Source organism: Saimiri boliviensis, chromosome 12 (genome assembly GCF_048565385.1).
Source record: "Saimiri boliviensis isolate mSaiBol1 chromosome 12, mSaiBol1.pri, whole genome shotgun sequence".
NCBI lineage: Eukaryota > Metazoa > Chordata > Mammalia > Primates > Cebidae > Saimiri > Saimiri boliviensis.
The window spans coordinates 83,873,381-83,897,519 of record NC_133460.1 but is presented as its reverse complement, the minus strand read 5'-3'; the positions used below and the strand labels follow the sequence as shown (position 1 = coordinate 83,897,519).

Sequence of the window (24,139 nt, the reverse complement as noted above, 5' to 3'; positions counted from 1 at the left end):
TCTGTCTCCTAGGGCCTCTAGGAGCAATCCACTTCCTTCAAAAGGTCTGTGGATTCTCTCAGTTTTCCTGGTATGTTCCTGTGGTAGTTCTTGGAGCAAAAGTTCATGATGTGAGCTTCCACACACTGCTCTGTCTGTCTGAGTGGGAGCTGCAATTTAGTCCTGCCTGCTATCTGACATTTTTCACTATCACTCCTTTCTTCAAATTTTAAGTTCAGGGGTACATTGTGCAGGATGTGCAAGTTTGCTAAATAGGTAAATGTGTGCCATGGTGGTTTGCTGCACGGATCATCCTGTCACCTAGATATTAAGCCCAGTGTCCATTAGCTATTCTTCCTGACACTCTCCCTCCCCTCAACCCTCCTCAACAGGCCCTGGTGTGTGTTTTTCTTCAGGTGTCCATGCATTCTCATCATTCAGTTCCCACTTATAAGTGGGAACATTCAGTGTTTGGTTTTCTGTTCCTCTGGTATAGTTTGCTGAGGATAATGGCTTCGAACTCCATCCATGCCATATAAAGGCTTCCAACTCCATCCATGCCCTAAGAAGGATCTTGTTTCTTTTTATGGCTGCATAATATTCCATGGTGTATATGTACCACATTTTGTTTATCCAGTCTATCACTGATGGGCATTTTAGGTTGATTCCCTGTCTTTGTTATTGTGAATAGTGCTGTAGTGAACATACACATACATGTATCTTTATAATAGAATGATTTATATTACTTTGGGTATATACCTTAATGGGATTGCTGGGTCAAATGGTATTTCTTCCTCCATGTCATTGAGGAATTGCCACACTGTCTTCCACAATGGTTGAATGAATTTACACTCCCACCAACAGTGTAAAAGCATTTTTTTTTCTCCACAACCTTGCCAGCATCCATTGTTTTTTGACTTCTCAGTAATAGGCATTCAGACTGGTGTGAGATGGTATCTCATTATGGTTTTGTTGTGCATTTCTCTAATGATCAGCGATGTTGAGCTTTTTTCATGTTTGTTGACTTGCATGTATGTCTTCTTTTGAGAAGTATCTGTTCTTGTTCTTTGCCTACTTTTTAATGTGATTTTTTTTTTCTTGTAAATGTGTTCAAGTTCCTTGTAGTCTCTGGATGTTAGACATTTGTCAGTTGGATAGACTGCAAAAATTTTCTCCCAATCTATAGATTGTGTGTTCACTCTGATGATAGTTTCTTTTTCTATGAAGAAGTTTTTTAGTTTAATTAGATCCCATGTGTCAATTTTTGCTTTTGTTGCAATTGCTTTTATGGTTTTTGTCATGAAATTTTTGCTTGTGTCTATGTCCTTGAATGGTATTGCCTTGATTTTCTTCTAGGGTTTTTATAGTTTTGGGTTTTACATTTAAGTCTTAATCCATCTTGAGTTAATTTTTGTATATGGTATAAAGAAGGTTTCCAGTTTCAATTTTCTGCATATGGCTAGCCAGCACTCCCAGCACCATTTATTAAATAGAGATTCATTTTCCCCATTGTTTGTTTTTGTCAAGTTTTGGAAGATCAGATGGTGGCAGGTGTGTGGTCTTGTTTCTGAGTTCACTATTTCTGTTCCATTGGTCTATGTATCTGTTCTTATTACTGTACCATGCTGTTTTTATTACTGTAGCCTTATAGAATAGTTTGAAGTTGCGTAGCATGATGCCTCCAGCTTTGTTGTTTTTGCTTATGATTGTCTCAGCTATTTGGGTTCTCTTTGGTTCCTATGAATTTTAAAATAGTTTTTTTCTAAAGTTGTGAAGGTCAATTACAATGAGTAGTTTAATGGAAATAGCATTGAATGTATAAATTACTTTGGGCAATATGGCCATTTTCATAATATTGATTCTTCTGTACATAAGCATGGAATGTTTCTCCATTTGTTTTTGTCCTCTCTCATTTCTTCGAGTAGTGATTTTTTTTTAACATTAAAAAACCTTTTTATTATGGAGCTTTTCCAAAAGACTGTCAAAATAGAATCGTATAATTAACCTTCATGTATCTACTCAGATTCAATAATTACAACATTTTGAGAATCTTTTTCACTTGTCTTCCCTGTCACTTCTTTTTCTTAGAGTATTCTAAAGTATTCTACCTGTAATTTCACTTGTAAACACTTCAGGATGTATATGTAACTTATCAGGACTGCATTTTTACAAAATATAATGAACATGACAGCCTGAATTTTGTTTTATCTTTGTTGACCTAGTTTCTGTTTAAGGGAACTTTTATAATAGGAAAAGTATAAGAAATGAAGGGGAAGTTGGGATATGTAGATGGGAGCATAGGAACCTAGCAGTGAAGGTCAGATTTGTTGCTGAAAGGAATTTTAATCCCCCGTTTAAAACCAGATACAGGTGATCAGATGATTCAGATTCTAAGTCGTTATTCCTGACATTGCCATGTTATAGTTATTATTTAATCTTGCTTGTAAGTAAGTGCTCTTGTAGGGCTCCCTAACACTGGTCTAGGACATTTTTGTAAATATTTTATTATGTATCTAAAATGCAAGGACTTTTATTAAAGAATGTAACTATAACCCTATAGTTAACACATAACTACAACCCTATATGTAACACACCATATAACCACATCATATTGGAGACTTACTAGGTTGGTCATCATTTCTAGGTTATTTCAGTGAATAGAATGAGGAAATAGATTTTAACAAAGTTAAAACACATCCTGAATTTTTAACAATACTCCCTATTCAAATTTAGTACTACAGGATTTTTACTTGACTGCATCTTTTTGTTTGCATGTTTTTAAATATTAGGTGTGCTATTCTAATTGTATTTCTTTTCTTCTATGCGGAGAACTCTGGTTCTCATGAAGGCTTCATATGATAGAATAAAATAGAATATTACATATAATTCATTTGGTTTGTCTGTATTATATTTATAGTATTTGACACTAATAATAGTATACTACCACTGAAAATTATGATTATTACAAAAGTATAAATTACTATGCTTTAAAATAACTTGAATACTTACTCTGTGTGTGGTTATATCCTGAGTTGGATATATATTTAGGTTGCTTTGTTGTTTTTTATTTTCATTTTTTAGGGGCTTCTTTTAAAAAATAGTTTTCTTTTATTTTTAAATAAAATATTTACATGGTTCTCAAGTCAAATCAGTAAAACAAATTATATTTTAAGAGTTCAATATCTCTATATAATATTTTAGTCCACTTGTACTTCATTTTTATTGTTAGCTTCCTAATGTGAGCAATATTGAAATTAGCCAGGTAACTTCTCTCTCCCATTTCTTCTACCCCAGCATCTGATATGATGTACTATCCTTCTACTCCCAGTTAATAGCTATGAGTCAATTAGTAAGCTTATTCTTTTTCTATCCTTTTTCTTTTTTAAATATTTGTACTGGATCTACATTGATGGAGCATATAGCCATTGTCTACTATGTTCTCTCCCTTATAATCATCATCTAGTCTTAGTTCTATAAGTAAATACAGTCACGAATTGTTTAATGATGGGGATACATTCTGAGAAATGCATAGTTAGGCAATTTCCTCATTGTGCGAACATCATAGAGTATACTTACATAAACCTAGATGGTATAGTCTACTACATACCTAGGCTATATAGTATAGCCTATTGCTCCTAGGCTACAAACCTGAATAGCATGTTACTGTACTAAATACTGTGACAGTTGTAACACAATGGTAAGTATTTGTGTATTTCTAAATATAGAAAAAGTATAGTAAAAATACAGTATTATAATCTTGTGGGACCACCATTGCATATACTATCCCTTGTTGATTGAAACTTTGTAATGTGGTACATTATCATACATAGTTAATGCTTACCATCAGTTCTTACGTAGATATCTCTCTAGCAATTTGAATTCTCTAGAGTTTATTTTCTGATAGATTTCTCTGGAAGGGCTCTTGGGAACAGTATTCTTTGAGTTCTTATATGTCTCTAATAGTTTTTCTGTGGTCTTTATACTTGAAAGTCATTTTGGCTTAATATAAAATCCTTGTGATAGCAGCAGGAGGCAATCAAATTCCTAGGCAGATGGGGTGGGTTCCTAGTGAAACCTGGCCTCCAAGCCAGACAGCCTAAAGCCTGAAAACCAAGCTGCCAGTTCTGGATAAAGTTCTCAACTGAAATTAGAACTTCTATTTCTGTTTGACCACTCTTTCCCAATTGGTTCTTTTTGAATAATGCTTTTTAACTAATCAAATGTTGTCTTCTCCAAATCTACCTACCGACCACAGCTCACTTATTCTGAGCCTATAAAAACCCTGACTCAGCCACACTTTGGGACTACCTCCCTTTGGATGGGGGACTACCTGACCTCAGGTAGGGGGCTGCCCACTTCAGGTCCCCTCTCCACTGAGAACTGTTGCATCAGTCAATAAAACTCTTCACCTCACCTACCCTCCAGTTGTCTTTGTAACCTCATTCTTCTTGGACAGAGGACAAGAACTCAGGACTCACCAAATGGCAGATGAAAAAAGGATGTAACACCATAACCCTCCCTCCTGCTCTCTGAGCAATGGGGTAGAAGAAGCCGCTGGGTGTGACACGCCCCCTCCCCCATTCACTGAAGCTATGGATGGTGGGAATGAACTAGAGATATAATGCTTCCCCAGAGCCCAAACCTCAGGACTCCCCAAACCAGGGCTGTAACATGCTCCCACTAACCAAGCTGTGAATGGTGAGACAGTCCAGCTGTGACACCCTTGGAGCTCTGCAGTTCCTGGGGTCTCTGAGTTTTTGGGCACCACTGTGTTCCCTTTGTCCAGATGATGGTGCCCAAGGGGGAAGCAGGTCACAGCATGCCCGGCACAGCTATGGGTCAGGGCGCAAGCTGAGCACAGCCCTCCAGTCTGAGTGGGAGGAGTACCTCCATTGGCAAGCAGGCAGGGGTATTGCTGGTCACAGAGGTCTCTGGCTGGCAAAGAAGCATCAAAAAAATCCTGTAATCACTTGACTTACATTTTCTGTCTTTGAATATCTTAAATCTGTTTTTTGTTGTGTCTGAGAATACTGTTGCAGTTGGAAACTTCCAATATATCTGATTTCCTTTCCCTCGTAAGTAACTTATTCTTTTTGTCTGTGCCCAAAGGGTATTGTTTTTCTTTTTTATCCAGTATTTTACTGGAATCTATCTAGCTATTGGTCATTCTGTGATACAATGTGTACTTCTATATGTAGTTTAATATTTTTCAGGTCTAACCCAATGCAAAGAAACTAAGAACCTTGAAAAACGGTTTGATAAAATGCTAATGAGAATAAACAGCTTAGAGAGGAATATAAGTGAATTGATGTAGCTGAAAAACACAACATGAGAACTTCATGAAGCATACACAAGTTTCAACAGTCGAATTGACCAAGCAGAAGAAAGGACATGAGAGTCAAAGATCAACTCAATGAAATAAAATGAGAAGGCAAGATTAGAGAAAGAAGGGTAAAAAGAAATGAATAAAGTCTCCAAGAAATATGGGACTATGTGAAAAAACCTAATCTATGTTTTATAGGTGTGTCTGAATGTGATGGAGAGAATGAATCCAAGCTGGAAAATACTCTTCAGGATATTATCCAGGAAAACATCAGCAATGAAACGAAGGCAGAAATAAAGATGTTCTTCAAAACCAACGAGAACGAAGATACAACATACCAGAATTTCTGGGACACATTTAAAGCAGTATCTAGAGGAAAATATATAGAAATAAATGCCCACATGAGAAGCAAGGAAAGATCTAAAATCAACACCCTATCATCAAAATTGAAAGAGCTAGAGGAGCAAGATCAAAAAAACTCAAAAGCTAGCAGAAGGCAAGCAATAACTAAGATCAGAGCAGAACTGAAGGAGACAGAAGACACAAAAAACACTTCAAAAATCAATAAATCCAGGAGCTGTTTTTTCAAAAATATCAACAAAATAGACAGACCACTAGCCAGATTAATAGAAAAGAGAGAATCATCAAATAAATGCAATAAAAAATGATAAAGGGGATATCACCACAGATTCCACAGAAATACAAACCATCATCAGAGATTATTACAAACAACTCTATGCACATAAATCAGTAAAACTAGGAGAAATGGATAAATTCCTGGACACTTGCATCCTCCCAAGCCTAAACCAGGAAGAAGTCGAAACCCTGAATAGACCAATACCAAGAGCTGAAGTTGAGGCAGCAATTAAAAGCCTGCCACCCAACAAAAGCCCAGGTCCAGATGGGTTTACAGCCAAATTCTACCAGACATACAAAGAGGAGCTGGTACCATTCCTTCTGAAACTATTCCAAACAATCCAAAAAGAGGGAATCCTTCCCAAATCATTTTATGAGACCAACATCTGATACCAAAACCCGTCAGAGACTCAGCAAGAAAAGAAAACTTCAGGCCAATATCCATGATGAACATAGATGCAAAAATCTTCCATAAAATATTGGCAAACTGGTTGCAACAGTACATCAAAAAGCTTATCCACCATGATCAAGTAGGCTTCACCCCGGGGATGCAAGACTGGTTCAACATATGCAAGTCTATAAATGTAATTCACTACATAAACAGAAGCAAAGACAAAAACCACATGATTATCTTAATTGATGCAGAGAAGGCCTTTGACAAAATTCAGCAACTTTTTATGCTAAAAACCCTCAATAAACTAGATATCAATGGAACATATCTCAAAATAATAAAAGCTGTTTATGACAAAGCAACAGCCAATATCATACTGAATGGGCAAAAACTGGAAGCATTCCCTTTGAAATCTGGCACTGGAGAAGGATGCCCTCTCTCACCACTCCTATTCAATATAGTACTGGAAGTTCTAGCCAGAGCAATCAGGCAAGTAAAAGAAATATAGGGTATTCAAATAGGAAAGGATGAAGTCAAATTGTCTCTATTTGCAGATGACATGATTGTATATTTAGAAGACCCCATTGTCTTAGCCTAAACTCTCCTGAAACTGATAAGCAACTTCAGCAAAGTCTCAGGATACAAAATCAATGTGCAAAATTCACAAGCATTCCTATACACCAGTAACAGACTTAAAGAGAGCCAAATCAAGAATGAACTGCCATTCACAATTGCTACAAAGAGAATAAAATACCTAGGAATAGAACTGACAAAGGATGTAAAGAACCTCTTCAAGGAGAACTACAAACCAGTGCTCCACGAAATAAGAGAGGACACAAACAGATGGAGAAACATTCCATGGTCATCATTAGGAAGAATCAATGTTGTGAAAATGGCCATACTGCCCAAAGTAATTTGCAGATTCAATGTCATCCCCACTAAGCTACCAATGGCCGTCTTCACAGAACTGGAAAAAACCACCCTTAACTTGACATGGAACCAAAAGAGAGCCTGCATAGCCAAGTGAATTCTAGGCAAAAAGAACAAAACTGGAGGCATCACACTACCCGACTTCAAACTATACTACAAGGCTACGGTAATCAAAACAGCATGGTACTGGTACTGAAACAGAGATGTAAACCAATGGAACAGAGCAGAGGCCTCAGAGGCAACACTACACATATAAAACCATCTGATCTTGGACAAACCTGACAAAAACAAGCAATGGGGAAAGGATTCCCTGTTTAATAAATGGTGTTGGGAAAACTGACTAGCCATGTGCAGAAAGCAGAAACTGGATTGCTTCCTGACACCTTACACTAAAATTAACTCCAGATGGATTAAAGACTTAAACATAAGACCTAACACCATAAAAACCATAGAAGAAAATATACACAAAACTGTTCAGGACATAGGCATAGGCAAGGACTTCATGACTAAAACACCAAGAGCATTGTCAACAAAAGCCAAAATAGACAAATGGGACTAATCAAACTCCACGGCTTCAATACAACAAAAGAAATAGTCATTAGAGTGAGTCAGCAACCAACCGAATGGGAAAAAATTTTTTGCAATCTACCCATCTGACAAAGGGCTTATACCCAGAATTTACAGATAACTAAAACAGATTTACAAGAAAACAAACAAGCCCATTCAAAAGTGGGTGAAGGATGTGAACAGATACTGTACAAAAGAAGACATACATGAGGCCAACAAACATATGAAAAAATGCTCATCATCACTGGTCATTAGAGAAATGCAAATCAAAACTACATTGAGATACCATCTCACACCAGTTAGAATGGCGATCATTAAATAATCCAGAGACAACAGATCCTGGGGAGGATGTGGAGAAATAGGAACACTTTTACACTGTTGGTGGGAGTGTAAATTAGTTCAACCATGTTGAAGACAGTGTGGCAATTCCTCGAAGACCTAGAAATAGAAATTCCATTTGACCCAGCAATCCCATTGCTAGGTATATATTCAAAGGATTATAAATCATTCTACTATAAGGACACATGCACATGAATGTTCACTGCAGCACTGTTTACAATAGCAAAGACTGGGAACCAACCCAAAGGCCCGTTGATGACAGACTGGACAGGGAAAATGTGGCACATATGCACCATGGAATACTACGCAGCTATAAAAAGCGATGAGTTTGTGTCCTTTGTAGGGACATGGATGAACCTGGAAACCATAATTTTCAGCAAACTGACACAAGAACAGAAAATCAAACACCACATGTTCTCACTCATAGGTGGATGTTGAACAATGAGAACGCATGGACTCAGGGAGGGGAGCATCACACACTGGGGTCTGTCGGGGGGAAATAGAGAAGGGACAGCAGGGGGTGGGGAGTTGGGCAGAGATAACATGGGGAGAAATGCCAGATATAGGTGATGAGGAGGAAGGCAGCAAAACACACTGCCATGTGTGTAGCTATGCAACAATCTTGCATGTTCTTAACATGTACCCCAAAACCTAAAATGCAATTAAAAAAAAGAAACTTTAAAAAAATTAAAAAAATGTTTTTCAGGAATGTTTTATTTAATTACAGTTTTTAATATTTATTCTGTTTCATCATTGGTTTTCTTCTGTAGGAACTTGTATTATACGTATGTTATGTTTTTAAAAACCTATTTTCTGTGTTTATCACTTTCTCTGAAATTCTTTTTTATCTTTTTATTTCTCTTCATCTCTTTTTTAAAATCCATTTCTTTTAAGGCAGCATTTTTTTTATGTTTATTCACTTTTCAGTTCTTTTGATCTTTATTTCTGAAATGCTATTTTTTGAATTTCTTATTCTTTTATGAATTTTATCATCTTCCTTCAGAGTTTTTCTAATTTTAATTTATGCTTTAAAATATATTCTATCATTTTCTTATTTTCTTTTAGTATGTTTTGAGATATTAGGTTATAGTTTTCAGAGTACTCATGGGCATGTGTTTTCTGGCGTGATTTTACTATTTCTAAGGAGGTTATCGACTTTTAGTCTCTTATTCTTACAATGTTTTCATGAAGTTTTGATTCATTTTTGTTGCTTATTTTAATGCAAGAATTTTTTTTCCTGAAATTTTAGTACGGAGGCATGCATTAGAGTTTTTATAGCTTCACAAGTTTAGAGCTTTGTGAGTGTGCATGCGTGTGTGTGTGTGTGTGTGAGCAAGAGAGAGAGAGAGAGAGAGAGACAGAAAGAGAGAGAGAGAGATTAAAAAGTATGGCCTATTGTTTTCTGAGATAATCTGATTTTGTTTCCTTTCTCCAATTTTATGTGAGGTTTCTGTTTCCTTTTCCTAGTTATCTATATTTTGTCTTTCCCCGAATATTTCTCATTATGGGATTTTATTTGTGGAAGTTTTGACTGGTTGGTTTTGTGAGTTCATAGGGCACAGAGTGCTTCAGACCCTTCCCATGGATATATGAACCCATCTACAAATTGGGGTATACAAAACCTACCCAGTTATCTCCTGATGTTTTCAAATATGCCTGCTTCCCTGTCGAATGGCTATGTGCTTGAGAGCAATAAAGAGAGTGAACATCAGCAAGAATAGGTACACATGAGTTAGGGGATTTCTGGGAAGGCTTCTAGGAACCAGATTCTCTGTGTCTTACTCTGTAACCATAGAGTATGCTCAATGAAAGTGATCATAATCATGGATGTATATTTAGTATTTATATATTAGTAAATGTCATATATCAAAAAATCTGCAGAGAAAATAAAATTATCAATTTTGCTTTTGAAAAGGAAAATGAAATTTGTTTTGTGCAAAATATATGCTGGTATGCGGAATTGAGCTTCATTTGGATCAAGGGAAAGCTGATAAAATGTTAAAAGACATGCTACATTGATTCAAATGTTCATTAATTCTAATTAAATATACAGGATTGTCCAGTTTTGTGTTATATAGACTGATTTAGAATATCCTAGTGATTGAGACCTTAGTCTCTGGAATGATAGACCTAGATTTGAGTCTCTAAGCTACTAGCTGTTGATTTCTGATGATGTACTTAATTGCTGTAATCCTCAGTTTTTTTCTTCTTTAAAATGAGGCAGGTTGGGCATGGTGACTTATGGCTGTAGTCTCAGCACTTTGGGAGGCTGAGGTGGGTGGATCACCTGAGGTCAGGAATTAGAGACCAGTTTGGAAAACATGGCAAAACCCCATCTCTACTAAAAATACAAAAATTAGCCCGGTGTGGTGGCGGGCGCCTGTAACCCCAGCTACTCAGGAGGCTGAGGCAGGAGAATAACTTGAGCCTGGGAGATGAAGTTGCAATGAGCCAAAATTGTGCCACTGCACTCCAGCCTAGGCAACAGAGTGAGACTCTGTCTCCAAAAAAAAAAAAAAAAAAGGCAATTAGTACTTGTCTTTTGGAATGATTTTAAAGATTAAATGAGATAACACATTAAAGTGGTTGCACAATGTCTGGTATTTAATAAATGCTCAAGAAAGATGGTGAAGTATTCTGGTTTGTGTGGTTGAGTAGATTTTCTTAAAAGAAGTGACTTTAGCTTTATTTTCATATTTTCACTTCCTCTGGCAGTGATAGCTTTTGTCTGCTTGCTTCCTGCAGTTTTGTGTTCATATTCTTTCTCTGTAATATTTTTTATTTTTATTATTTTAAGATATATTCCATCAATACCTAGTTTATTGAGAGTTTTTAGCACAAAGGGCTGTTGAATTTTATCGAAGGCCTTCTCTGCAACTATTGAGATGATCGTGTGGTTTTGTCTTTGGTTCTGTTTATGTGATGGATTATGTTTATAGATTTGTGTATGTTGAACTGGCCTTGCATCCCCAGAATGAAGCCTACTTGATAATGATGGATAAGCTTTTTGATGTGCTATTACATTCGGTTTGCCAGTATTTTATGGAAAATTTTTGCATCGATGTTCATCATGAAGATTGGCCTGAAGTTTTCTTTTTTAGTTGAGTCTCTGCCAGGTTTTGGTATTAGGATGATGTTGGTTACATAAAATGAGTTGGGAGGATTCCCTCTTTTTGTATTGTTCAGAATAGTTACAGAAGGAATGGCACCAGCTCCTCTTTGTATGTCTGGTAGAATTTGGCTGTAAACCCATATGGACCTGGACTTTTTTTGGGTGGTAGGCTATTAATTGCTGCCTTAACTTCACATCTTGTTATTGGTCTATTCAGGGATTCAACTTCTTCCTGGTTTAGTCTTGGGGGGTGTAAGTGTCCAGGAATGTATTTATTTCTTCCAGATTTGCTGGTTTACATGCATAGAGTTGTTTGTAGTAATCTCTGATGGTGGTTTGAAAAACTCACACCAATATCATACTGTTTGGGCAAAAACTGGAAGCATTACCTTTGAAAATTGGTACTAGACAAGAATGCTCTCTCTCACCATTCCTATTCAATATAGTATTGGAAGTTCTAGCCAGAGCAATCAGGTAAGAAAAAGAAATAAAGGGTATTCAGTTAGGAAAAGAGGAAGTCAAATTGTCTCTATTTGCAGACAACATGATTGTATATTTAGAAGACCCCATTGTCTCAGCCCAAAATCTCCTTAAGCTGATAAGGAACTTCAGCAAAGTCTGATATAAAATCAATGTGCAAAAATCGCAAGCATTCCTATACACAAATAACAGACAAACAGAGAGCCAAGTCATGAATGAATTCCCATTCACAATTGCTAAAAAGAGAATAAAATACCTAGGAATACAACTAACAAAGGATGTAAAGGACCTCTTCAAGGAGAACTGCAAACCACTGTTGAGGGAAATAAGAGAGGACACAAACAGATGGAAAAACCTTCCATGTTCATGGTTAGGAAGAATCAATATTGTGAAAATGACCATACTGCCCAGCATAATTTATAGATTCACTGCTATCCCCATCATGCTACCATTGGCCTTCTTCACAGAACTGGAAAAAACCACTTTAAACTTTATATGGAACCAAAGAGAGCACACACAGCTAAGGCAATCCTAAGGAGAAAGAACAAAGCTGGAAGCAACACGCTGCCTGACTTCAAACTATACTGCAAGGCTACTGTAATCAATACTGCATGGTACTGGTACCAAAACAGAGATATAGACCAATGGAACAGAACAGAGACCTCAGAAGAAACGTCACACATCTAGAATCATCTGATCTTTGACAAACCTGACAAAAACAAGCAATTGGGAAAGGATTCTTTGTTTAATAAATGGTGTTGGGAAAACTGACTAGCCATATGCTGAAAGCTGAAACTGGACCCTTTCCTTTTTTTTTTTTTTTTTTTTGAGACGGAGTTTCGCTCTCATTACCCAGACTGGAGTGCAATGGCGCGATCCCGGCTCACCGCAACCTCTGCCTCCTGGGTTCAGGCAATTCTCCTGCCTCAACCTCCTGAGTAGCTGAGATTACAGGCACGCACCACCACGTCCAGCTAATTTTTTTGTATTTTTAGTAGAGACGGGGTTTCACCATGTTGACCAGGATGGTCTCGATCTCTTGACCTCGTGATCCACCCGTCTCGGCCTCCCAAAGTGCTGGGATTACAGGCTTGAGCCACCGCGCCCGGCCCCCTTCCTTACACCTTACTCTGAAATTAACCCCAGACAGATTAAAGATTTTAACATAAGACCTAATACCATAAAAACCCTAGAAGAAAACCTAGGCAATACCATGCAGGACATAGGCATAGGCAAGGACTTCATGACTAAAACGCCAAAAGCAATGGCAATGAAAGCCAAAATAGACAAATGGGTTCTAATTAAACTTAAGAGTTTCTGCACAGCAAGAGAAACAATCATTAGAGTGAACTGGCAACCAACAGAATGGGAAAAAATTTTTGCAATCTACCCATCTGTCAAGGGGCTAATATCCAGAATCTGCAAAGAACTAAAGCAGATTTACAAGAAAACAAACAAGCAAACCTATTGAAAAGTGGGCAAAGGATATGAACAGACACTTTTCAAAAGAAGACATTTCTAAGGCCAACAAACATAGGAAAAAATGTTCATCATCATTGGTCATCAGAAAAATGCAAATCAAAACAACATTGAGATACCATCTCACTGCAGTTAGAATAGCGATTATTAAAAAAATTAGGAGACAACAAATGCTGGAGAGATTATGGAGAAAAGGAACACTATTACACTGTTGATGGAAGTGTAAATTAGTTCAACCATTGTAGAAGACAGTGTGGTGATTGCTCAAGGATCTAGAAATAGAAATTACATTTGACCCAACAATCCCATTACTGAGTATATACCTAAAGGATTAGAAATCATTTTATTATAAAGACACATGCACATGTACGTTCATTGCAGTACTGTTTACAGTAGCAAAGACCTGGAACCAACCCAAATGCCCATCGATGATAGACTGGACAAAGGAAATGTGGCACATATATACCATGGAGTACTATGCAGCCATAAAAAATGATGAGTTCATGTCCTTTGTAGGGACATGGATGAATCTGGAAACAATCATTCTCAGCAAACTGACCCAAGAATAGAAAACCAAATACTGCATTATCTCACTCATAGGCAGTTGTTGAACAATGAGAACACACGAGCACAGGGAGGGGAGCAGCACACACTGGGGTCTGTTGGGAGGGTAAGGGAGGGACAGTGAGGTGGGGTGGTGGGGAGGTTTGGGAGGGATAACATGGGGAGAAATGCCAGATATAGGTGAAGTGGGGATGGAGGCAGCAAACCACCTTGCCATGTATGTTCCTATGCAACAATCCTGTGTGATCTGCATATGTACTCCAGAACCTAAAGTACAATAAAAAATAATAATATGATTTGCTTTGATTCCATTATGCCTTAGTACATAGTGCATACTAAGTATAAATAAATATCTGATAACTGTTTTTGTCTTCATGGAATATGAGTAGCATATTACATGTTTCTAGATAATCTAGTTAAGACTCTGGTGGGCCATGCTTTTCCATCAACTGGCCTTTCGGAGTTTTCAGCAATTGGGTGTTTTTTGTTGTTGTTGTTTGTTTGTTTGTTTTTGTAGGAACTCATGGCCTTTGCTAGATTTGAGGTTGCTGTTTCATCTATTGTTACTCTCACAAAGATGCATAGGCACATCTGTGGGCTTTAACTTTCATGATGTTTCTGATTATCTATTCCATATTTTACAATTGTTTATTTACCATCAGTAAAAGAAATCTTGAAATTCTGAGTTTCTGTTACTGATGGTGAATAAGCAATTCCTGGAGCAGCGATTCCCAATCTTTTTGGCACCAGGGACCATGTTAGTGGAAGATAATTCTTCTATGAGGGAAGGGGTGGGGGTGAGGGTGGGGATGGTTTGGGGATGAAACTGTACCACCTCATATCATGAGGCATTAGTTAGATTGTCATAAGGAGTACACAACCTAGATCCCTTGCATGCACAGTTTACAGTAGGGTTTAGGCTCCTATGAGAATCTAATGCCACCTCTGATCTGACAGGAGGCAGAGCTTAGGTGGTAATGTTTGCTCACCTGTTGCTCACCTCCTGCTGTGTGGCCCCCTTTCCTAATAGGCCACAGAACCATACTGATACTAGTTCGTGGCCTGGGGTTTGGGGATTCCACCTTAGAGTGTTTACCCTGTCACTTTCTGTTGTCTTTGACTTTGGAATATCATTTTATTCATGACATATTGGTATTGCATATTCCTTTCTTCCCACATTTCAGTGTGGCTTTAGTTTGCAACACTCTTAATGACTAATCATGTTGAGCATCTTTTCATGCAGTTTTTTGTAATTCATGTATCTTCTTTGGTAAAGTATCTATTTAAATATTTTGCCCATTTTATTATTGAATCACTTGTTTCTTATTACTTTTGGCGTGTTCTTTATATATCTTATATACAAGTCTTTTGTGGTATATGTGCTTTGCAAATATTTTTTTTTTCCCAGTCAGTAACTTGCCTTTTCAGCCTAACAGTGTCTTTATTTATTTATTTTTTTCATGTGGGTTTTCACTCTTGTTGCCCAGGTTGGAGTGCAATGGAACAATCTTGTCTCATTGCAACCTTTGCCTTCTGGGTTCAAGTGATTCCCCTACCTCAGCCTCCCAAGTAGCTGGGATTACAGGCATGCACCACCATGTCCAGCTAATTTTTTGTTTTTTTAGTAGAGATGGGGTTTCACCATGTTGGTCAGGCTGGTCTCAAATTCATGACCTCAGGTGTTCCACCCACGTCAGCTTCCCAAAGTGCCTAACAGTATCTTTTGAAGAGCAAATCTTTTTATTTTTCACAAAGTCTTTTATTACATTTTTCTTTCATGGGTTGTGCTAATAATGTTGTATCTAAGAGAATACTCCTTTACTAAAAGTCAAAGAACTTCTATGTGTTCTTAAAAAAACTCTACAGTTTTAGGTTTATACTTAGGTCTATGATCCTAACTATAATTTTCAGTTAATTATTTGTATGTATGGTGATTTTTTTTGTTTTGTTTTACATGTGGATAGCCACTTGTTTCCACAGCATGTGTTAAAAAGACAACATTTTCTTTATTGAACTACTTTTGCATCTTTTGTCAAAAATCAACTGTCCAGGTATGTGGGTCTATTCTTGGGCTCTATTCTGTTCTACTGATCTATTTATCTTGATGCCAATACCACACTGCCTTGATTACTGTAGCTTTATAATAAGATTTGAAATCAGGCAGTGCTGCTTCCACATTTGTCCTGGTTTTGCCTGTTCTAGGTTCTTTGCATTTTCATCTGCATTTTAGAATCAACTTACTGTTTTTCCTTAAAAAACAAACTTGGATTTTAATTGAGATTGCATTGAATCTATAGAACTATTTTGGGCAAATTGACCCCTTAACAATATTGAGTATTTCAACACAGGGTCAAAGTATATATGTTGCTCCATTTATTTAGATTTTCTTTCAATTATCTCATCAATGTTTTATAGTTTTCATGTCTTGCACATCTTTTGTTGGCTTTAAATCTAAGTATTTATCTCTAGTATTTCTCAGGTGTTTTTAAATACTTGAGTGCTATTATAAATAAAATTGCTTTTGAAATTTCAATTCTTTATTATTTGTTGCTAATGCATAAAAATACAATTGATTTTTGTATATTGATCTTATAGCCCGCAATCTTGATAAACTCATATATTAGTTATAATAGCTTCTTAGTAGAGTCCCTCAGATTTTCTGTCAAGACATTCATGTTGTCTGAGAATAAAGATAGTTTTACTTCTTTTGGTCAAATATAAATGCCTTTTATTTATTTTTCTTGCTGATTGTGCTGGTCAGAACCTCTAGTAGAATGTTGACTAGAAGTGGTAAGAATGGATACTCTTGTCTTACTGCAGGTCTTCTGGTCTTAGTCCATTTTGTGCTAACAGAATACCAGACTGGGTAATTTATAATGAATGGAAATGTGTTGGCTCAAGGTTTGAGAGTCTGGGAAGTCTAAGGTTGAAGGACTGGCATATCATAAGAACCTTTTTGGTGAGTCATCTCATGGCAGAAGGGCAAAGAGAGGGCAAGAAAGAGCAAGAGATCTAACTTGCAGGCTCAAGCCCTTTTATAAATGGTATTAATCCATTCATAAGAGTGGAGCCTAAGTACCTCCCATTAGGTTCCAGATTTCAACACTATTGCATTGGTAACATGGTTTGGCTCTGTGTCCCCACCCAAATCTCATGTCGAATTATGATCTTCAGTGTTGGAGGAAGGGCCTGTTGGGAGGTGATTGGATCATGGAGACAGATTTTTCCCTTGCTGTTCTTGTGATAGTGAGTTATCGTGAGATCTGGTTGTTTAAAAGTGTGTAGCACTTCCCCCTCGCTCTCTCTCTTTCCTGTCAGTCATGAGAAGATGTGCTGGCTTCTGCTTCACCTTCTACCATGATTGTTAAGTTTTCTGAGGCTTCCCCAGCCATGCCTCCTTCACAACCTGTGGAATGGTGAGTCAATGAAACCTCTTTTCTCCATAAATTACCCAGTCTCAGGTAATTCTTTATAGTGGTGTGAAAATGGATTGATGCAATTGGGGATTAAGTTTCTAACATATGCTTTTGTGGAGGTGGGGACATGTTCAAAACATACATAGTAGGGTGAAAACATTCAGTCTTTTGCCATTAAATATGATGCAACCTATAAATTTTTCATAGTTGCTCTTTATTAAATGAAAAAAAATTTCCTTTAATTCCCATTTTGTTGAGAGTTTTATGAGGAATGGAGTTTGGATTTTATCAAATGATTTTACTGCATCTATTAAAATTGTATGTGTGTGTGTATGTGTGTACACATGCTTGTGCATGTGTGTGTATATATTAATTTGTTACTATGATGAGTTACAGTGACACTTTTCAATGTTAAAACAATTTTATATTCCTGGGATAAGCCCAACTTTTTTGTGATGTAGTATCTTTATTGGTCAGTAGTTTTATATTTTTCTAATATCTTTGTCTGGTTTTGGTATCAAAGCCATGCTGGCATCATTGAATAAATTGGGAACAGGTATCTCCTTTTCTACTTCCTAGAAGAGGTTGTATAAAACTAATACTATTTCTTCCCTAAATGTTTGGTAGAATTTACCAGTAATAACATGTTTTCATACACAAATTAAAAATTAACAAATATAAGAAACACATTAAAGGTATTTAGTTATTTGAGGGATATTTAAACATAACTGTAACTTTTCTAAAGTGTGCCCTTTGGGATCATTAGTTTTCAATGTGTTCAACTAGGCTGAAAGAAAATTTTCCTTACACATATTTTTAAGAGCTGTATTGAGATAAAATATATATAGCATAAAATTTATTGATTTAATATATTCAGTGTTTTATAGTATATTCATGGATTTATGTGGTCATCTCCATAATCTAATGTTTAAACATTTTCAGCACCTTCAGAAGAAACTTTGTACTTGTTATCAGTCATTCCTCATGAACTCCTCCCCAGTCCTTGACAACCACTAATCTATATTTTGTTTCTATAGGTTTGTCTGTTTTCGATATTTTGTATATGTGGTCTTTTGTGACTGGCATCTTTCACTTGGCATAATGTTTTCAAGAACTACATCCACATTGTAGTTTTCAAAGCTCATCCACATTGTAGATTATATTAATACTCCATTTCTTATGATTGCCTAATAGTATTCCATTGTAAGGTCCACATACATTTTAAGAAAGACACTTTAAGGAAAACCTAAATTTTAGTTAAACAATTAGCAGTTTTCAGTCAAGATTAAATTATAGCTAATCACATTAATAATGCTGAATAAAATCTATTCTTTTTGATTTTTTCTACTTTTATTTTAGATTTAGGAGGTACATGTATAGTTTCGTTACTTGGTTATATTGCATGATGCTGAGGTTTGGGATACAAATGATCCCATCACTCAGGTTCTGAGAATAGTACCTAATAGTTAGCTTTTCAGTCTTTCTTTTTCCCCTCACTGCTCTCGTAGTCCCCAGTGTCTATTGTTGCCATCATTCTGTCCATGGGTACCCAGTGTTTATCTCCCACTTATAAGGGAGAACATGCAATATTTAGTTTTCTGTTCCTGTATCAACTCACAGCTGCATCTGTTGCTGCAAAGGACATTTTGTTCTTTTTATGGCTGCATACTATTCCATGGTGTATCTCTACCACATTTTCTTTATCTAGTCATCTGTTGATGGGCATCTCGGTTGATTCCATGTGTTCGCTATTGTGAATTGTGCTGCCACTAACATGTGAGTGCATATGTCTTTTTGGTAAATGATTTGTTTTCTCTGGATATATACCCAGTAACGAGATTGCTGGATTGAATGGTAGTTCTGTTTTAAGTTCTTTGAGAAATTCCAAATTGCTTTCCACAGTGGCTGAACTCATTTACATTTGCACCAACAATGTACAGGTATTCCATTTTTAAATCACAGCTATTCTGATGGGTGTGAGATGGCATCTCATTGTGGTTTTGATGTGCATTTCTCTGATGATTAGTTATGTGGAACACTCTTAAAACTTTGTTGGCTGCTTGTATATCTTCTTTTGAGAAGTGTCTGTTCATGTCTTTTTTGCATTTTTAAATGAGGTTATTCATTTTTTACTTGTTCAGTTGTTTAAGTTCCTTATAGATTCTGGATATTAAGCCTGTGCTGGATGAGCAGTTTGTGAATATTTTCTTCCATTCTCTACATCACCTATTTACTCTGCTGATAGTTTCTTTTGCTGTGCAGAAGCCACTTAGTTTAATTAGGTCCCACTTGTAAATTTTTGTTTTTGTTGCAATTGCTTTTCAGGGCTTAATTATAAATTATTTAATTTACAAAGGCTAATGTCCAGAATGGTGTTTCCTAGGTTTTCTTCTAGGATTCTTTTTTTTTTTTTTTAAGACAGAGTTTCCCTGTTGTTGCCCAGGCTGGAGTGCAATCGTGCGATCTCGGCTCACTGCAAACGTCACCTCCTGGTTTCAAGCGATTCTCCTGCCTCAGCCTCCTGAGTAGCTGGGATTACAAGCATGTGCCACCATGCCCGGCTAATTTTTGTATTTTTAGTAGGGACGGGGTTTCTCCATGTTGGTCCGGCTGGTCTCGAACTCCTGACCTCAGGTAATCCACCTGCCTCGGCCTCCCAGAGTGCTGGGATTACAGGTGTGAGCTACTGCACCCGGCCTCTTATAGGATTCATATAGATTGAGTTTTTTTTTCATGTGGTGAAAGGTAGAGGTCCAGTTTCATTTTGCTTATGACTAGTCGGCTATGCCAGCAGCACCATTTATTGAATAGGGAGTCTTTTCCCCATTTTATTTTGTCAACTTTGTCAAAGATCGGATGACTGTAGCTATGCAGCTTTGTTTCTGGGTTCTCTATTCCGTTCCATTGGTCTGTGTCTGTTTTTATACCAGTACCATTCTTGGTACAGTCTTGGTTACCATAGCCTTATAGTATAGTTTGAAATTAGTTAATGCGATGCTAGTGGCTTTGTTCTTTTTCCTTAGGATTGCCTTGGCTCTTCAGGCTTTTTTGGGGTTCCATATGAATTTTAGAGTAGTTTTTTTCTAGTTCTGTGGCAAATGACATTGGTAGTTTGATAGGAATAATATTGAATCTATAGATTCTTTGGGTAATATGGCCATTTTTATAATATTGATTCTTCCAATTCATGAACATGGAATGTTTTTTCATCTGTGATTTCTTTTAGCAGCATTTTGTAGTTCTCCTTCAGATCTTTCACCTCCTTAGTTAGATATATTCCTAGCGATTTCATTTTTTTGTGACTATCGTAAATGAAATTTTGTTCTTGATTTGGCTCTCAGATTGAACATTATTGGTGTATTAAAATACTGCTGATTTTTATGCATTGATTTTGTGTCCTGAAACATTGCTGAAGTCATTTACCCATTCTAGGAGCCTTTTGGTGGTGTCTTTAGGATTTTCTACCTATAGAATCATGCCGTCTATGAAGAGAGATAGTTTGACTTCTTTTTTTCCCTATTTGGATGACTTTTATTTATTTCTCTTTCATGATTGCTCTGGATAGCACTTCTAGTACTATGAAGAATGAGTGCTGAGAGTGGGCATCCTTGTTCCAGTTTTCAAGGTGAATGTTTCTAGTTTTTGCCCATTCAAAATGATGTTGGCTGCGAGTTAATTATAGATAGCTCTCATTATTTGGAGGTATGTTCCTTTGATGTCTAGTTTCTTGAGAGTTTCTTCTTGAAGGGATGTTGAAAAAAAAAAGCTTTTTTTGCATCTATTGAGATGACCATATGTTTTTTTATGTATGTATGTATATATTTTGAGACAAAGCCTCACTCTGTTGCCCAGGCTGGAGTGGAGTGGTATGATCATGGCCCACTGCAGCCTTGACCTCCTGGGCTTAAGCAATTCTCCTACCTCAGGCCCCTGAGTAGCTGCAACTACAGGCACGTGCCACCATGCCTGGCTAATTTTTTTTTTTTCAGTAGGGAGAGGGTCTCACTATGTTTCCCAGGCTGATCTCAAACTCTTGGTCTCAGGTGATCCTCCTGCCTTGGCTGCCTAAAGTGCTGGGATTACAGGTGTAAATCACCATGCCTGGCCAATTGCTTTTAATTCTGCTTGTGTGGTGAATCTCATTTATTGATTTGCTTGTGTTGAACCAACCTTGTGTCGTATGAATCAAGTCTATAAGCCTATGTGATCGCTGTGAATTAGCTTTTTGATGTGCTGCTTGATTCAGTTTGCAAGTATTTTGTTGAGGATTTTTGTATCTATGTTCATTTGGGATGTCGGCCTGCAGTCTTTTTTGGTTGTGTCTTTGCCAGATTTTGGTATCAGGTGATGCTGGCTCCATGGAATTAGTTAGGGAGGAGTCCCTCCTCCTTAATTCTTTGGAATAGTTTCAGTAGAATTGATACTAGCTCTTCTTTGTATGTCTGATAGAATTTGGCTGTGAATCTCTCTGGTCTGGGGCTTTTTATTTTGGTAGGTGCTTTATTACTAATTAAATTTTTCTGAACTTGATGTTGGTCTGTTCAGGGTTTTAATTTCTTGCTGATTCAATTTTGAGAGATTGTGTGATTCCAGAAATTTATCCATTTCCTCTAGGTTTTGTAGTTTGTGGCATAGAAGCATTTATAATAGTCTCTGCAGATCTTTTGTATTTCTGTGAGATTGTCACCTTTATCATTTCTGATTTTGCTTATTTGGATCTTTTATTTATTTATTTATTTATTGAACACTTCATGAATTTGCATGTCATCCTTGTGCAGGGGCCATGCTAATCTTCTCTGTATCGTTCCAATTTTAGTATATGTGCTGCCGAAGCGAGCACTTATTTGGGTATTTTCTCTTTGTTAATCTAGGTAGCAGTCTATTGATCTTCTTGCTCCTTTCAAAGAACAAACTTTTGTTTCTATTGATTCTTTGTATGGATATTTGAGTTTCAATTTAGCTCAATTCTGCTCTGATTTTAGTTATTTCTTTTCTTCTGCTAACTTGGGAGTTTTTGTTTTTCTAGTTCCTTTAGGTGGAATGTTAAATTGTTAATTTAAGATCTTTCTAACTTTTTCTGGTAGCTATTTAGTGCTATAAACTTTCCTCTTAATATTGCTTTTGATACAACTCAGGGATTTTGGTATGCTGTGTCTTTGTTTTCATTTTTTATTTCAAAGAATTTTTCAAATTCTATCTTAATTTTGTTGTTCACCCAACATTTAGGAGAAAATTGTTCAATTTTCATGAATTGTGTGGTTTTGAGAGATCTTCTTAGTATTGATTTCTTTATTTATTTCACTGTGGTCCAAGAGAATAATTGGTAGGATTTTGATTTTTTGAATTTATTGAGATCTGCTGTATGGCCTAACATTTGATCGACCTTGCAGTATGCCCTGTGTGCAGATGAGAAGAATGTATATTCTGTAGTTGATGGGTGGAGTGTTTTGCAGGTGTCTATTAGGTCTAATTGGTCAAGTGTCATGTTTAAGTTCAGATTCTTTGCTATCTTTGTGCCTCAGTGATTTAATGGTGACAGGGTGGTGTTGATGTCTTCCACTATTATTGTATGACTAAGTCTTTTTGTAGGTCTATTTATTAGTCTGTTCTCTTGCTGTTTTTAAGAAATACCTGAAACTGGGTAATTTATAAAGAAATGAGGTTTAGTTGGCTCACAGTTCCATAAGCTATACAGGAATCATGGTTGGGGAGGCCTCAGGAAACTTTCATTCATGGCAGAAGGGGAAGAAGGCACATCTTACATGGCTGGAGCAGGAGGAAGAGAACAAAAGGGGGAGGTGCTATACACTTTTAAACAACCAGATTTCATGAGAACTCATCCACTAGCGCAAGAATAGCAAGGCAGAAATCCACTCCCATGATTCAGTTACCTCTCACTAGGCCCTTCCTCCAAATTGGGGATTACAATTCAAAATGAGATTTGGTCAGGGACACAAATCCAAATCATATCATTCTGCCGATGACCTGTCCCCAGTTTCACATCCTTCTCATATTTCAAAATATAGTCATTCCTTCTCAACAGTCTCCCAAGTCTTAACTCATTTCAGCATTAACTGAAAGGTCCAGAGTCCAAAGTCTCGTCTGAGACAAAGAACTCTCTTCTGCCTGTGAGCCTGTAAAATAAAAAAGCAAGTTAGTTACTTCCAGGATACAATGGAGGTACAGGCATTGGGTAAATACTTTTCCAAAATGGAAAAGTCAGCCAAAAAAGAGGGGCTACAGGCCCTGTGCAAATCCAAAACCCACCAGGGCAGTCATTAAATCTTAAAGCTCCAAAATAATCTCCTTTGACTTTATGTCTCACATTCAGGGCACACTGATGCAAGGGGTGGGCTCCCAAGGCTTTGTATAGTTCTAGTGCCGTAGCTCTTCAGGGCTCAGCTCCCATGGCTTCTCTAAAGGGCTGGTGTTGAGTGCTTCCCAGGTGCTATATAAGCTGTCAATGGATCTACCATTCTGGGATCTGAAGAACAGTGGCCCTCTTTTTACAGTTCCACTAGGCAATGCCCCAGTGGGGAATCTGTGTGGGCTCCAACCCCACATTTTCCCTCCACACTGTCCGAGTAGAGGTTCTCCATGACAGCCTCACCCCTGCAGCAGACTTCTGCCTGGATATACAGGCATTTCCATAAATCCTGTGAAATCTAGGTCAAGGTTTTCAAGCCTCAGCTTTTGCAATCTGATAATCCAGAGGCTTAACACCGCATGCAAGCTGCCAAGGCTTATGGCTTGCACCCTTTGGAGTAGGAGTCTGAGACCTATCTGGGACCCTGTCTGGAGCTGGAGGAGCTGGGATTCAGGGAGCAGTGTCCTGAGGTTGCACAGGGTATTGGGGTCCTGGGCCTGGCCCATGAAACCATTCTTCCCTCCTAGATCTTGGGGCCTGTGAAGGGAGGGGCTGC

At 37.3% G+C, this 24,139-nt stretch overlaps 1 protein-coding gene and 1 non-coding gene across 2 annotated transcripts in view; one reads left to right on the top strand and one right to left on the bottom strand.

Moving 5' to 3' along the window:
* Positions 1–24,139, top strand: part of HPSE2 (heparanase 2 (inactive)) — an 841,690-nt gene that overhangs the window by 65,447 nt on the left and 752,104 nt on the right. The gene's annotated exons all lie outside the window — the stretch shown is intronic.
* LOC120362609 (U6 spliceosomal RNA) lies at positions 21,950–22,056 on the bottom strand. The gene has a single exon (XR_005578462.1). It is a non-coding gene; the product is annotated as a U6 spliceosomal RNA (small nuclear RNA).